Source organism: Urocampus carinirostris, chromosome 2 (assembly GCF_059441175.1).
Source record: "Urocampus carinirostris isolate Australia breed hairy pipefish chromosome 2, RoL_Ucar_1.0, whole genome shotgun sequence".
Taxonomy (NCBI): domain Eukaryota; kingdom Metazoa; phylum Chordata; class Actinopteri; order Syngnathiformes; family Syngnathidae; genus Urocampus; species Urocampus carinirostris.
The window spans coordinates 63470872-63486998 of NC_142350.1; the positions used below are offsets into that span (position 1 = coordinate 63470872).

Consider the following 16127-nt stretch of genomic DNA (forward strand, 5'->3'; position numbering starts at 1 on the left):
TTTACAATGTGCTTCACACTTTTACACACTAACTAACCGATATCAGTGTCAGCCATGCTATCATTAGGGATTCAGTGTCTTGTCCAAGAACACTTCAACATATAACACGGAGGAGCCGGGAATCAAACCTGTTACATCTTGATCCCAAGAGAGCGCTCTACCTCCTGAGCCAATGCCGCCCTAACTGGGCAGGATACGAGTAGCCGGGACGGGAGAACGGAGCTTGTATCGGGTATTGATACAGGAAACAGAATCAGGCAGGATACAGGTAGCTGGGACAGGAGAACGGAGCTTGGATCGGGGATCGATACAGGAAACAGGTCGGGATCAAAACAGGAGCCAGAGTCAAAAGTGCTTGCCTTGCATGCGCTGAGGTTTGCTGACGGACTGACCAGGAGTGAACGAGAATGATGTGCCAGAAAATATACGTCATTGTAATCCTTGAGACTTTTTTGTAATTAAGGGCTATATAAATAAATGTGACTTGACTTGACTTGACCCTTCCATCGTTCCACCAAAATAAATTGGATGTATTCTTAGGTTTGGAAGTGATAGAGGGTGTATAGAAGTAACGCATTTTTACTTTCCATTTCAACTCCTTCCATGTCGGACTGCTGGTTATTTTGTGTCACTCTGTTTTTCTTTGTTTGTACGATTTAAAACAAAAGTTACAAAGGCTTTGACGCGGCTCATCAGTAAGTATAAAGCCTCTGGGAATGATTTCAGTATGATAAGACGTCTCAGCAAGGTGGGACACTTAGGCAGAACACACCCTGCCACTCCCTTGCAGATGTGAGCAGCCCCCCCTAGGAGTACTGTTTCTTTTTCACAAATTTATTTAAGTAAAAGTATAAGGATTTAGAAATACTCCTTGAAGTACGAAATGTCCCAAAACCTACTCAAGTAAATGTAACAGAGTAAATGTACTCTCTTACAGCAGCGTAAAGTAGTTTATTTTGTCTTTTATTAGCATATTTGGTATTGGAGTAATCCAAAAGTAATAGAAAGTAATCCAGTTAAAGTAACCCTACCCAACCCAGATAGTAAAGACCTTGGCTGACAAATATGAAATGTGGCACATGGTTTTCTCTGCAGGCGCTTATGGTATAGAAACGCAAAACGCCCTCGGCGTCCCGTCAAATGCACAACCGATCGTGCCGCCGGTCGGTAATGCAAGAAAAGAGCAGCCATTTTTTTCATGCAGTCTTGATGAGCATGTTTGAGATGAATTCGGCATGACATTTCAATGATCGAAGTATCAGGGTTTGCGTGGGTGCTTTGAATCCTTGAAAATGCCTTAATTTTTTTAATTTCAGGGAAATGCTTGATTTTTGGGTGAGGTGCTTGAAAATGCTTGATATTTTTTGCCATCGCCATGTTTCTTGGTAGTCTGACTCTATACTGAGGAGATCATTTCTTCCTCATGCCATGAGGCTCTTTAACTCCACCCGGGGGAGTAAAGGCCCACATTAAACCACACCCCCACATTGCATATTACCCTATTTTTAATACAGTGTGTATTTTATGTAGCACTATCTAAATACTCTATATCAACACGTTACATTGGGTATTTATGGATTATATTCCTCTACTTTATTACTGTTTTATTTTCAACACTAGGATACTGCTGGAAGTGTAAATTTCTAGACATCTATCTATCTAGACATCTAGATAACTATCTATCTCTATCTAGACATCTATCTAGACATCTATCTATCTAGACATTTATCTATCTCTATCTATCTAGATAGCTATCTAGACATTTATCTGTCTAGACATATATCTAGACATCTATCTATCCAGACATCTATCTATCTAGACATTTATATATCCATCTAGACATTTATATATGAAATGAAATGAAAATGAAATGATCTGCATTTCTATAGCGCTTTTCAAGTCAATGACTTCCCAAAGCGCTTTACAATGTGCTCCACATTTCCCAATAGCGGCCTTGCAGCCATGTAAGGCGCTAACCTGCTTATTGGGGGTATTAGGGGTTCAGTGTCTTACCCAAGGACACTTCGACACGTAACACGGACGAGCCGGGATTCGAACTGGGATCCCTTGATCCCAAGACGAGCGCTCTACCTCCTGAGCTACTGCCGCCCCAATATCCATCTAGACATTTATATATCCATCTAGACAACTATCTATCTATCTAGACATCTAGCCATTTAGACATTTATCTATCTAGACAACTATCTATCTAGACATATATCTAGACATCTATCTAGACATCTATCCATCTATCTAGACATTTATCCATCTATCTAGACATCTATCTTTCTATCTAGACATCTAGACATTTATCTATCTAGACTTCTATCTATCTATCTACCTATCTATCTCTCTCTCTAGACATCTATCTCTATCTATCTATCTCTATCTATCTAGACATCTATCTATCTATCTATCTATCAAGACATCTATCTACCTAGACATCTATCTATCTATCTATAGACCAAGGGTTATCAAACTCATTTACTTTCCATTTCAACTGACTGATTGGAGTTTTTATAAAAAATCCACGGCAATCTGTGTACTAAGTAATATAAAGGGTTGTTTTTTTTTGTCTAAAGAGTAGTGGTTTTTAAATGACTCATACACATTTTTGAGCTATATTCATACGAGTATTGCCCTAAATCCTACAGTAATTTCACTCACTCAACACATCTTATTAAACAGCATCGCATGCCATAAACTGCTAAACAGTCTGTGTTTTATCACTCGTAATAATAATGGCTCAGAACCGTGCAGCCCAAATAAATATGACTTTGACTTATTTGGATAAACATCTAATCAACCTGATCATGGAGTCATTTTTATATAAACTGACTGTACAGTTTAATAACAGACCGAAAAAAAAAAAAAAAAGTTGTGCAGCCCACTCAGCGATTAAGCCGTGTAAGAGGAGAGGTTTTTCTTATCCATGTGCTTAAATCAACATCCAGGTCACGAGACTTAGCCCAAAAATACAAGCGCTGGAATGAAGAATTTTTGTTGAGGTTTTTATTGAAAAAAACATTTTGAATATATTCTGGGCCTGTGGGTACAGCACAAGGGCTCACCCAATGGGTGGCCATGCCTGTGCCCTTCTGTTAATTTTATGCAAAAAAAAAAACAACCCCCTGATTTCAGGATTTTGTTTTATAGTTCTAAATTCGGCTTACGTGCAAGTGTATACGGTATATATATCAAAGAATGATGTAACATAGAACAGGTATGATGAATAGGTATGTTTTTAAATGTAGCAAAAATATGAAAATTGATTCTCAGATATGTGTTGAATCGCACACCTTTTCGTTTGTTTTAGTCCGATATTCCGGTTTCCTGTATAAGTTTCTACAAGGAATGGATCGTCTCCTTTGCAGATATTCAGATTGACCAACGTGGAAGAATATTTATCAAAAATTCCAAAATAATAAAAACAAATACACCTCATGCATAAAGAATGCTGAAAAGAAGGAGGCCAAGTACTGAACCTTGCGGAACACCACAGGTAACATTTAAGGGCTCAGATGTCATTTCACCATATTTAACACAATGCGTCCTATCTGAAAGTTAGGAGCAGAACCGTAAGAGGACGGTTACTCTAACGTAAGCACAAGTAATAGAATTTAGGAAACTTAACGCTACATGTTTCTTCAAGTTCGACCAGTGGCAGACCCAGGGTGAGACTACCCCCAAGTGCCCCCAACCCCCTCGGGCTTCCCCTCCCCCCTTGCTTTGCCAAGAATATTCCAAGTCACATATTTAACACAAATAAAATAGGTGGATATATTTCTTAATTGCACACATACTTCAATAACAAATGCAAATACACAATATAGAAAAAAAATGGAAATATAAAAGAAATGCAGATAATCGGATTGACCAACAGGGGAGACTAGAGGTCCACCACAAAATTTGAGTTTTCTGCTTAAAATACTTAAAACGTTAGCTCAGTTTCTAATTATTGGAAAACCATGTACATTATTTGTCATTTTACTTTAAATTATCCATTTGCAGTTCCAGAATTACAACAAATAATTATTAATTTGAAGAAAATGATACAGGATTTATTCACACAGGAAGTCAATAAACAAATATATCAACACGACGGAATCTGCACGTTTTTAATTTAAATTGGGGACATTAGGTGGGAGAGGTTCTTCTGAAGGGTCTTGAAAAATGGTGGATAAACTGGAAAATGAAGCTAGCCACTGAAAAAAATGAGCAGTAAATTTCTATGGCGTGTTCAAAGTATTTGTTCCCATCACCAAATAGGCATCTCATGAACATTTTCCGTGTTGCTACAAAGTCTCTCGAGATGTGTAACGTCGTAACTGGAACTCTCTCACTTTTAGAGCGAGCGAGGCTGGCTTGAAGCACGGCTAATCGTGGCATGGACGCCTTGAAGACGCTTTGAGCACCCGGCAACAAATAATCAACAATCTTTTGATTACAAGTTTGGGAGAAAGACTTTGGCGATTTGAATCTCTGTCATAAATATGTCGAGGAACGTCATCTCCTGAACTGGAAACGTTGTCGTCCGGGTGCCCACTAGGATGTGTACCTTTTGGAGCTGTCTACGAGACAGGGTTGAAAGGTGGGTGTAGGTCAGTTTATCAGGCGGTTTAGGTAGTCCAAAAATCTGAGAAAAGGGGTCTTTTGGTTAAAGAATGGTGAGTCCTTTGGACAGGGTCTGTAGCTGGAAAAGAAGTGTAGGGTTGTATTAATTCCGCAACAACATGATTGATAGGTTAGTGACGGTAGGTGGATGATGTGCTGGCAACCAGTTCTTGTGTACCCCGACTACTGACTACTGTCGATGGGTTCCGAATGATTAGTCAGTTGATTAATCCAGCAATGAAATCGAGTGAAACAATGACCGGTAGAGTCATATTCTACCAAATAAGATCGACGAACTGGCTGTGCTGGTGAAAAACATCAAAGCGTACAGGGAGTGTAGTTTGCTGTGTTTTACGGAATCGTGGCACACGTCTAGCATCCCGGACGCTAACGTGGAGCTACCCGGCTTCAGCGCTGTTAGGACAGACGGAGATAAAAAAGCCTGCGGGAAGCGGAGAGGAGGTGGACTTGCTATCTACGTGAACACAAGGTGGTGTAACCCTTGACATAATGATTTCCATCTGCTGCAGGGACGTCGAACTTTTGGCTTAGCTTGTGACGTCATCTACCCCGCTGTTGCTGTTGTTGTTCTTGTTGTTGAGTCACTCAAGGCGCATAAGGATAATCCTTAGTAGCGCTAGACTCGCTTGTGGGAGGCTCCGTAGTTCTCCGATGGAGAATCCCAGCTGGCGGTGGTATCGGGCAAACTGGAGTGCAGGGCACTGTAGCCAGAGATGCTCGGCCGATTCTTCGTCCTCACCGCAGAGACGGCACCGTTGTTGCTAAATTACAACACAGCACCCCAAGGCCATCCTGTTAATCTGTTAATAAATAACAAAAGGATACTGCGGGAAGTGTGAATTTTCCTACGGGGGTGAATAAAGTATCTATCTATCTATACATCTAGACATCTATACATCTATCTATCAAGACATCTATCTATACATCTACATATCTATCTATACATCTATCTATCTATCTATCTAGTCATCTAGACAACTATCTATCTAGACATCTAGACATCTTTATCTAGTCATGTAGACATCTTTATCTAGTCATGTAGACATCTTTATCTAGTCATGTAGACATCTATCTATATAGACATCTATCTATCTATCTAGACATCTTTCTATCTATACATCTATCTATCAAGACATCTATCTATCTAGACATCTAACTATCTATCTAGACATCTATCGATCTATCTATTTAGACATCCATCTATCTATCTAGTCATCGATCGATCTATCTATTTAGACATCTATGTATCTAGTCATCTAGACATCTATCTATCTAGTCATCTAGACATCTATCTATCTAGTCATCTAGACATCTATCTATCTAGTCATCTAGACATCTATCTATTAATACATTTAGACATCTATCTATCTAGACGTCTAACGATCTGGACATCTATCTATTTAGACATCTTTCTATTTAGACATCTATCTATCTATCTAGAAATCTATCCATCTATCGATCTAGACATCTAGACATCTATACTGTAGTTGAATAACCTCAATTAAGTCATACATGGGATTGAATCCCCATGCTCCACTCTGATTGATTTTCTTTTATTTTTTAGAGTGAAGAAGGTTTGATTGTGCTCCTAAGTGCTTTTGAAAGGAAGGCCGGTCACTGGCACGGTGGTCTGAATTGCTTTTATAGTGTAAGACATGATGGGGACGCGGCGGGTCGGTCGTCCCGCATGCCGCCCTGCATTGCCCGCAGCGCCGTGATTGCAGGGTTCACCAGCAGGCTATCACTCCAGGACTGACCTAGATTTCCTACACACCCCCTCCTCAAACACTCACGCCCATTGGCAAGAAATCCTCGCTATACTAACATCTGGACTAAAGCTAGGAATCCTCCGACCATAACCCCCACCTTTGGTAAAACCCCCAAAAAACAGATGGAACCTGAAGCCACCACCGCGGGAATGATTTGAGCCAAGTTGACAAGAAGGCGTATGTGTCAAACTAAAGGCCCTGGGGACAAATGTGGCCCGCCATATCATTTTATGTGGCCCGCAAGACCATGCTGAGAGAAGCGCAAGAGAAAAATGAACATCAAACGATGACCTTCTGTTTGAAATATATCTATTGGATGTTGCCAAGGCCAGGCGCCACTGGCAAAGCACCCAATGTAGCTGTATTTGCTGACTATGTCATGATTACTGATGAGTCTGTTCCATTGGCGCCAACAGCCGCGGACGCTGATTGGCTGCTTCCTCTTTTTTAAACCCCCGCCTTCCCAACAACACTCGTCGGATCGTCTGTGAACCTACGCTACACGCTAAGCAAACTTTTGTGACTCCTGACTCTATCCTGCCCTGTTGTTCTGTCTGATTCCCGTTGCTGACCTTTTTCTGGACCCGTTTATGTTTTTGCTCCTCCGTCCCGGCCGTCGACCTGTTTTTCCTCGGTCTCGACATTGCCTGCGCTTCCCAGCAATCTGCTACCGTGAACGACGATCCCCGGTTCGTAAATAAAACTGAGTAAAACTAGTGCAACTGGGTCCCGTCTCCATTCCTGGTTCGTGACAGACTATCATTTATTAACCTTGAGGAAACCCATCCGGGTGTAACTTTACTTGAAATAAGTCATAGACGCTGTTTAAAGCCCCAATGTGTAATATTTAACCACTAGTAGCTACTAATGCAGACAAAAAGCGAGCAGTTTTATATTCCGTACAGCACCTCTAACTTTGAGTAGAGTAAAAACAACGTGATTAATCGTAATCAAATATTTGAACTGCTTGGCAGGCTTAAAGCCCCAGTGTATTGTCTCATGCGATCCAAATCCAGTGCCACAGAGCACAGTGTAGCAGCAAGTTGCCAGACAAACATGGCGGTGACCTTGGGTAGGGTTTCCACTATGTACAAGAAATCCAACTTTCTCTTTATTTCTATTCAAATTTACATTGGTGTGATAGTTCATATATTTTTACAACTATTCAAAGCTCGCCGTTCGCCGTTTTACTTTTTTGGGTTGTTTTTACTTCCCTTTTGTGGAGGATCTACTCGGCATGCTCTTATTTTTACTCAAGTAATTATTGAGATAAAAATGATGCTTAACAAAATATCAGTTTAACTCAAAATCACTATATCTCATAAAAATGTCCTTGCGCGGCTTCCTCCCGCCACCTCCCTCACGTAAGATATCATTTCCGCTTCTTGCCAATAGCTTACAAGTTTTACAAACTTCCGTTCTGCTTTGTGGCCAAATATTTCACTATTTGCATCTTGTAATCTGTAATCTGCAGATTTAGATTTTCTTTCCTGTGCCGTTTCGTTCAGTTTCCCGCACAGTTCAACGCTGATGTTCACACGACTGGAGTAAAGCTCTGTGTTTACTTCGGGCTCGTTTATCAAATCAAGTTTTCTCGGGTTCGGGTTTAGGTATCTACGACTCGGGTCGGGTCGGGCTGAAATTTTCAGGTCCGATCTTACATCTCCAGGCAAATGATATTACACACAGTCCCTTTAAAGCTATTAAACTAAAATAATAAAGACGAAAAGTAGGACCATACGTAACCGCGGTGTACCTGTCCCACCAAAGATCCACATTCACGCTGGACTGGATGATGAGGTTTTTATTACAGTTGCTGCAAATGAATGACTCACAACACAACACGTGGTAAGCTTCTCTGCTGGCTTTGATCTCGTTGACAGCACGCTGTTAGACTGCTCAAAACATATCAAAGAGCTTTCTTTTCAATAATATATTTTAGAATATCAAACATCACAATACATTTTTACATCCATTTTAACAAGATACTTTTAACAAGAGATCGTATAGTGTTTTTTTTTCAACGTTTACAATGAATTCAACATATTTTTCTTTAAACTGAATTTCAACCAACATCATCCTTTTTTATATATGAGAAACTAGAAATAATAACAATTAACGAGTATAAAGAACGGGTACAATTTACCTGCAAATGAATGAGTCACAACACAACACGTGGTAAGCTTCTCTGCTGGCTTTGATCTCCATAAGGAGAATTAGCATTTTAGCACAACAGAGAAATTTGTCAGCAGCGGTTTTAATGTTTAAAATTAACTTTTTTTCCGAGCACCAAAAGATCGTGGCTTACAGGTTACAGCAAGCTGTTAGACTGCCAACAAACCCCGCCTTCCAGTTGCATGTCTAAAGCCAAACCAAACCTTACCCCATACCAGCAGGTGGCACTGTTGGACTCATCATTGCAGGACACATACACAAAAACTATACAACATATTTCAGCAGGAATTTCAATAAAACAAGAGTTATTATTACACCCGTTACACATATGTCCAATCTTCTCTTGAGTGACTGCTGCTGGTCCTCATTCCCTCTTGATTGCCACTCAGTGACCTTCATGTAAGCTTCCCTTTACCTCCATGGGTGTATTTGTGGGGTGTGTGTGTAGTTTTCTTCTAAGTGTATAGAGTTTGTACACTTAATACATCTGTCAATCAAATGGCCAGCATGCCCCTGTACCTTCCCACGATTGGCCTCCAACCGACGACAGCTGTCATCATAGCATCATTGAAGGCTGTTATTATTATTATTATTTCTTCAAAAAGCATGAAAAAAAGGATCTCAGAATGGTTTTGGTTCTGGGAACTTACAAGCATTTATGGCAGTTAGCGGAACAGGCAGCCATTAATTGCACAGCACAGGAAAAACAAACATTCATAACTCGCTCAAGACACATCCCCGGTTGTCTATATGAGAAAAAGTGGCCTCTCCGCATGGAAATAGAAGATATTAACCTTTAGTGGTGCTTGACTCGGCAGTGCTCCATTTTTCTCGAGAGACCACCCAGGTGATGTCTTAACTCATTCAATGCCAGACGCTTCTCACAAATGGTAAAAGTCAGACGATTTTTGTCATTTCGACTCAATTTTGGAACCCAAAATCGTAAAAACGGCTACTTTGTTACGAAAAAATGATGAAAACATTGTGCTCTTCTTGATTTAATGAGATTTCTGTGTTGAAATTAGGAGTGCAGCGTTAGATTGTGATGCTCACGCTTCAAAATGGGAGGAGCTTGCGCTCCGCTCGGCTCCTACAGGAGATGCGGGAGAGAGAGGTAAACAACCGAAGGAGAGGATTTCCCTCCCGAACAGCATATTTCTATCTTCGCAACATTGCTCAAACTTGCCCTCTGCTTTCTCAGTTGGATGCGAGGATTATAATTCATGCGTTTGTTACTACCCGTCTCGATTACTGTAATGCACTACTCTCCGGTCTCCCAAAGTCCAAAATCAATCTGGTATAAAATGCTGCAGCGAGGCTTTTAACTGAGACGAGAAAGTTTGATCACATGACCCCGATTTTAGCTAACCTGCATTGGATCCCTGTTAGCTTAAGATGTGATTTTAAGGTTCTGTTGGTAGTATACAAAATCATACATGGACTTACTCCCTCATATCTTTCCAATTTAATTTCCCCCTATGTTCCGGTCCAGAGCCTTGGCCTGAAAATGCTGGTCTACTATTGATCCCAAGAGCCAAGAAGAAATCCGCAGGTTAAAAGTGTCCTCCATTCGGGCCCCTTTGCTGTGGAATGCTCTGCCCCCTGAGATTCGATCTGCAACCACAGTGGAAATGTTTTAATCTAATCTTAAAACACATTTATGTTCTATAGCCTATGAATAACCTATATTTTATCTTGACAATTTCTGTGTATTATTTGTTATTGCAACATCCATTGCAGCCTGGTCATCCTGGAAGGGGGATTACCTCATCCTTCTCAAGGTTTCTTCATTTTCCTCATGTTGAGGTTTTTGAGTTTTCCTTGCCCTCGTGTAGGTTTTAGATCAGGGGATGGTGTCTTAATAGTCTGTAGTCTGTAATAGTCTGGTCTGTGCAGCCCTTTGAGACTCTGTGATTAAGGGCATCACAAATAAACATGACTTGACTTGACCTAGTAACAACCAGAGTTGAAATGAACTATTTATTCTACGCAGTTTTTCATCATTGGAAATTGTTATTTTGTGTAATGTTTCTCTCCTCCATTTTTTAAGTACCAAGGTACCAGTCCACAGCACTAAAGAGCCACGGGTTGCCATACCTGTCAACCTCCACAGCTCCTTACAAAATGTTATATTTTCCCTTTCAAAATACAAAATAATCTTACACCATATTTTTTTCAAATGTGTTTATTTATGTAGTTTAACATGTTATATTGTACATGTGTTTCCTTATATCATATATATTGTTAAACAACATTTTGTTGTGAAATACTGAGTTGCTCGACATGAATGAGGTTTATTATAAAAAAGCTTGGACGTTCACTGTAGAAGGAAAAAATACATACAAAGATAATTAAGTAGAATAATACATTTTCTTATTCAAATTATGAATTCATTTTCTGCATTAAATTATTGTTGGTAATATACTGATTAAAGGGATAACCACAAACATGTCTTTTTTCATTTTGTCCTTTTATACTTCCTTTTTTTCTTAACTTCTTTATACAACATCATCATTCGTAATATAATGCATCAAAGCAAGTGAGCCGTTTGAGAGCCGGCTCTCTTTAATGAGTTGAGCCGAAAAAGCCGGCTCTCTAAAAAAAGACGGACTTCTTTTCGCTACATAACTACCACAAGAAATCCGAGGCGGCAGACGCATGCACACAGTAGCATCAAACCGCTCGCTTCGTTTGCAATGAAAAAAAAAACAATACCGAGATAGAGGCTACCGCGGCGAACTCGTTTAACTCAAACAATTTGCCGTTTCGTGATAGTCGGTGAATACCGGATGGTACTCATCATTGACAAATTTGCGTTTTTCTGTACAGATTTTCTTGTACGTCGTACACGTCTTAAAATGCATAATAAACGTACTTTGTACGGCAAAAACCTACAGGTTGACAGGTATGGGTTGCCGACCCTGGGCATAGTACATATCAAAAGAAAGCTTGAACCTTCTTCTGTATTGGAAATAATATTTTTCTAGTTTTTACCATTGGTTAGTGAACAACTTAGGGGCGGCGGTAGCTCAGGATGTCGAGCACATGTCTTGGGATCCCAGTTCGAATCCCGGCTCGTCCTTGTTACATGTTGAAGTGTCCTTGGGTAAGACACTGAACCCCTAATACCCCCACTAAGCAGGTTAGCGCCTTACATGGCTGCAAGGCCGCTATTGGGAAATGTGGAGCACATTGTAAAGCGCTTTGGGAAGTCATTGACTTGAAAAAGCGCTATATAAATGCCGATCATTTCATTTCATTTAACAGTTGAACTTTGCTAAGTTTCATGAAAATACTCGTTTAATAGACTCGTTTAAGAACAGCTTTTTGTGAAAGGATGCATATCAAGCAGAACTCTCACATTTTACTGCAAGAACACTGAATTTATGCATTAACTTCTCCAAAACTTTAGCGCCCAATGTTTTACAGGATTTCAGTCACCATGGCTATCGTGTTCCTGCAGGCGTGCATAAAATGTAATTCCTCTGCCCCAGAAGAAAGAAAACGTGTTGTTAACTCCTTAAATGTCTCTACTTGTCCATATCTTCGCCACTCTGACCACACTACTCTCACTACATCTACTCGGCATATGGGTCCGCCTGCACACACTCATTCCCCGGAAAAGGAAGCGACACTAGAAAGTGAGGGCTTACTCGATGTGTGGACAGAGATCTGATCAAAGCCACTCTTGCTATCTAATGGTGACTTTTCATCCTGAAATCATTCCCAGAGGCTTGCTACTTAGTGATGAGCTGCACCAAACCTTTTAGATTATTATTATTATTTTTATTTTTTTGATACATCAAACAAAAAACATCATGGACGATGCTTCTGAAAACAGATTCATAAGTTAATTCATTTGTTAAAGGGACATTAATTATTATTTTATGCCTCCCAGTGGAAAAAAAAAACAAAAAAACTTAAAAAATAAAAAATAAACTATAATTGTTTAAAAAAAAAAAAATAATAAAACGTATACGAGGAAATCTCTTATTTTCGGGTACCAGTAGCAGCAAGATGACGGAAAAACATGTCAGCTACCTCTAGGTAATAATAATAATAATAATAATTTCCTTTGTACTGTCATTCTTTGTAACAATGTACACAGAACGAAATGTCGATACACCTGACCCGTTGTAGCGAGCCGATGCAGCCGCAGCCAACAGAGGGCGCCGCCATTATACCAATTAGGTGAGCCTTATGTTACGTAAAATATGTTACATTTCTCGATTTACAAAAGCTGTTTTCACAAAATGTTAGTTTATATGATAGTTCATGTCATTTTGTTTATGAATTAAAACAATCTCGTTTTTATTTTAAAATTAAGTTTCATACTGCTAGGTGGTGCTAAATAAGAAACACTGTCTTTGCAATAATCTGTGGTCTCTGCAGCCCTTTGAGACTCTTTGTGATTAAGGGCATCACAAATAAACATGACTTGACTTGACTTGGGGTCTAACACACTTACCACCAAAGGGGCCCCAACCCGGGTTTTGAACTGGGCGTAGGTGTGTTAAATTATCACACACCTGTGCCCAATTGTCCAGAAGCATTTAAAAGGATATTTTGATCATTTTAAGTTCTTCTGCTATTGTGTCAGTGTGTTTCCACCACTTCATCAAGTTCACTTGTTTTTGGTTTCTTTGTTCCCTGCGTATTCCATTTCCAGTTTCAGTGTTTCTAGTTTAGACTTTGTATGGTTTTGGTTTTTGTTTCTCGTTTCTTGTAGGGACATTTTATCAGTTGCGTTATGCTCACTTCTTTGTTCCTACTTGAATCCTGGTTTTGTTTTCAAATACAACCTTCCAACATTGATCCATTCATCTACCATCAAATCATAACACACTGTCCCTTTAAATTCAACCAGTGCGTTTTTATCACCACAGAAGCTCTTATTTCCCTAGTTTGAGTGCTGGGTGCTAATCAGGGTTGGGTAGGGTTACTTTAACTGGATTACTTTCAATTACTTTTGGATTACTCCAATACCAAATATGCTAATAAAAGACAAAAGAAACTAAATATGAAGAAAATGACTAAATTTTGTGCAGGCTTGGGGAGTAACGGAACACATGGAACGGCAAAATGTTGGCAAGCTGTTTGGATTTATTTTCATTTTGTTTCTGTCGCATTTCATGTTCGTTTTGCCGGAGATCAAAGAGATCAAAGCCAGGAGAGAAAGCTTACCACATGTTGTGAGTCATCATTTTATTCATATTTAGTTTCTTTTGTCTTTTATTAGCATATTTGGTATTGGAGTAATCCAAACGTAATTGAAAGTAATCAAGTTAAAGTAATCCTACCCTGCCCCTGATCTGAAACCAACATGCAGGCAAGGAAAAACTCAATAAAAAACCTTGAGAAGGGGCCTCACAAGTGGTAACCCCCTTTTCCAGGATGACCAGGCTGTAATAGATTTTGCATTGGGTAACAAAAAAAAAAAAAACATTGTAAACCTCAATCAAAAACAAACAAAATGACCTTATTCAAAATCAATTAAAATGTTTATGACAGCAAAATTCGGTCTGATTTCGGATTTATTTTCATTTTGTGTCTGTCGCATTTTATGTTAGTTTAGCCGGAGATCAAAGAGATCAAAGCCAGGAGAGAAAGCTTACCACGTGTTGTGAGTCCTCATTTTATTCATAATTAGTTTATTTTGTCTTTTATTAGCATATTTGGTATTGGAGTAATCTAAAAGTAATTGAAAGTAATCAAGTTAAAGTAACCCTACCCAACCCTGGTGCTAATATAACTCCCCAGGTGGAGAAACGGAGCCTGGAGTTGTTGCAGCATTATTAATGCTTCCTTTGTAGAGAAGCCGAGTCGCCCTTCAATTTCATCGTCCGTCTTCGATTTTTTTTGCCTTCATATACGCCGCTGTCGGAGAACAGGTTAAGAAGTCACCGCTTGGAAAAATTGGCCCCTTTTGAGGTCTTCCTCTCACACCGGTTTGATTTATGGGAGTTGGGGGAAGGGGTTTCGGCACTGTCATATTTCTCATGTACAGGGTTGGGTAGTGTTACTTTAACTGGATTACTTTCAATGACTTTTGGATGACTCCAATACCAAATATGCTTATAAAAGACAAAGGAAACTAAATATGAATAAAATGATGACTCACAACACGTGGTAAGCTTTCTCTCCTGGCTTTGATCTCTTTGATCTCCGGCAAAACGAACATAAAATGCGACGGAAAGAAAATGAAAATAAATCCAGCTTGCCAACATCATTTTTGCCGTTCCATCTGTTCCGTTACTCCCCAAGCCTGCACAAAATGTAGTCATTTTATTCAAACGGGTCTTAGCCGGATATCTACGGGAGCCAAAACGGGACAGGCGAGAGTCAGGGTCAAAAAAAGCTTGCCTTGTATCACGGAGATTCGCAGACGGACAACAAGGGATTGAAATGCTCACAGGGGAGCCAATCAGAACCTGCGGCAGTTCTCGCCAAATGAGCGGGCATAGGTGAATACCGTATTTTCCGCACTATAAGGCGCACCGGGTTATAGGGCGCACCCCGAAAAAAATAGTTTTTGGTCCTATTTTTGACATACATAAGACGCACCGGATTATAAGGCGCTACAATGGGAACGTCGACAAAACAGTCAGATAGTTCAGTCCAACTGATTACCATTCCGAAAGCTTGCAAAGAAGCAAATACGTGTCGAGAACACGTGCGGATGCGGTGTCCGTACGATGTCACTCAAATGCATCGTTCCAAATATCATTCGGAAGGTTAAAGTCTTGGGATTCAAGAACTGCCAACCATTCCTTAGTTTCTATTTTCTTTTTCGCTCGCAACTTTACTGTATACATGACAATAAACACTTGGAATTGAGTTTAATTTAAAAATAGACACTCCATTCCATCCATTATCTGCACCGCTTATCACAGAAACATCGAGTTCAGTCTGAAACAAGATATATAGCCGGAGTAGCTCACGAAGTCGTTGTGTTCATAATAATGTGCAGCCGTGGTCCTCTTATATCCGTGAGTTTAGTAAATCCAGGAGAATAAAATATTTACAAATACAAAATAGTAAAAAAATGCTTTCTGTATGCCGTCAGCCACGTGCTATACGCATTCATCTTTTCCGGCCAATTGCAGGCTTTGTTTTGCCGTCTAAGCCAATGCCAGCCTGTAAATGATAAAAAGTATCCGCCCCTTGACCTCCGAATAACTTTAGCCAATAGTGATCGATTCAACTGATGATTGACACATCTTTTTCGGCCAATTGCAGGCTTTGTTTTGCCATTCAAGCCAATGCCAGCCTGTAAATGATAAAAAGGATCCGCCCCTTGACCTCCGAATAACTTTAGCCAATAGTGATCGATTCAAATGATGATTGACACATTGGTTAGCCAATGAAACGCCGGTAAATAAATCCCAGCATACACCGCGTACTACTTGGCGTTCGGGGGAAAATCTAGTCGGCGGCTGCAAGTTAGTTGGAAAACTTAATGTTGATCCATAAATAAGGCGCACTGTATTATAAGGCGCATGGTCAGCTTTTGAAAAAAATAAAGGCTTTTAGGTGCACCTTATAGTG

At 39.9% G+C, this 16127-nt stretch overlaps 1 protein-coding gene across 1 annotated transcript in view; it reads left to right on the forward strand.

The window, feature by feature from the left end:
* The window catches only part of LOC148372974 (thrombospondin type-1 domain-containing protein 7A-like), a 339221-nt gene that overhangs the window by 65876 nt on the left and 257218 nt on the right, over positions 1-16127 (forward strand). The gene's annotated exons all lie outside the window — the stretch shown is intronic.